The sequence below is a fragment of the Sinocyclocheilus grahami genome, unplaced genomic scaffold (assembly GCF_001515645.1).
Source record: "Sinocyclocheilus grahami isolate Dianchi unplaced genomic scaffold, SAMN03320097.WGS_v1.1 scaffold4092.1, whole genome shotgun sequence".
Lineage (NCBI taxonomy): Eukaryota > Metazoa > Chordata > Actinopteri > Cypriniformes > Cyprinidae > Sinocyclocheilus > Sinocyclocheilus grahami.
In genome coordinates, this window is record NW_015509096.1 from 9,958 (window position 1) to 10,998 (window position 1,041).

The following is a 1,041-nucleotide window of genomic DNA, read 5'->3' on the forward strand; positions in this document are numbered from 1 at the left end:
CATAAATTCACGTAATGCTGCCAATTAACAAATTGTCAGTTCATTTTTTAATAAGGCAGCATGATTTTAACCTTCATGTCAGTTGCATCTATGATGCTTTAAAATGTTGTCCAAGGAGAAAAACAAGCCGACCAGACGCCGCTCGTGAAGCTTCATTACAACACCATGAAGACATCAGACCAGAGAGGAGTGTTTCATTCATAAAAGGTTTATTGTAATAATCGACTGTACGGCTCTAGATCTGCACAAATGCATTTATAAAAAAAAAAACCCATTAAAAGCAACTCTGCTCTGGAAATAGCTTACAAACGACATCTAAAACAGTAAACGAGCTGCTCAGCAGCCCGCAACGTGCTACAGACGAGTCTCTGCTAGCACTCCCGCCCCGAACCAACCAACACACGCAAAGCATTCTGGGAAAAACACAATCACTTCCACTAGAGCCGCCAGCGGTGGAGCCTCCAGTCCGCGCGACTCGTTTCAAGAGCGTATTGCCTGAATATTGCACAGTAAGACTTAAAGAGCCAGGCAGTGACGTTTATTAAGGGAGCGGTGGCGCTGTGGTTAAGGCAAGAGGGGATTATGGGAGTTTGTTCGTTGTATTAAAGTATATTTGATATATACACATCTCTCATTAGCAGCTCCTGCAGAAATTATATGAAGCACCACCTGAAATGTACTTAACGCAAATACGTTGCATTCTCAAAGCCACCACAGGTGGCGCTATAAAGCGCAAACTAGTTTTATTATTATCATCATGGTTGAGTTTGAAGAGAACCTTTGTAAGCTTATAGAAATAAGTACGTTTCAGGCCCTTAATTGCGTTACATTCTCGTGAGGTATCATCGTAATTGCGCTAAAAGCGCGCGCGAGCACCAGTGGAAACACCCAAAACCTGTTTTGGGATCGTAAAAACAAACAAGAGTCACAGTGCCGAAATATCTCTAGAGTCAGTTGTCCAGTCGCGTAACAACCAGTGCTTTAAAGTTCATCTTAAATAAAGGATTCGGATCAGGCCGTGAAGTCGCGGGAACGGTAAAC

The 1,041-nt window shown here is 42.8% G+C and overlaps 1 protein-coding gene across 1 annotated transcript in view; it reads right to left on the reverse strand.

Annotated features, from left to right (window-relative positions):
* Positions 1–202: 202 nt before the first annotated feature.
* LOC107576648 (protein BTG2-like) overlaps positions 203–1,041 on the reverse strand; it is a 2,563-nt gene continuing 1,724 nt past the window's right edge. The window contains exon 2 of the mRNA XM_016262790.1: positions 203–1,041. This exon is cut by the window's right edge and continues 386 nt beyond it. The gene's annotated coding sequence lies outside the window, so the exon portion shown is untranslated.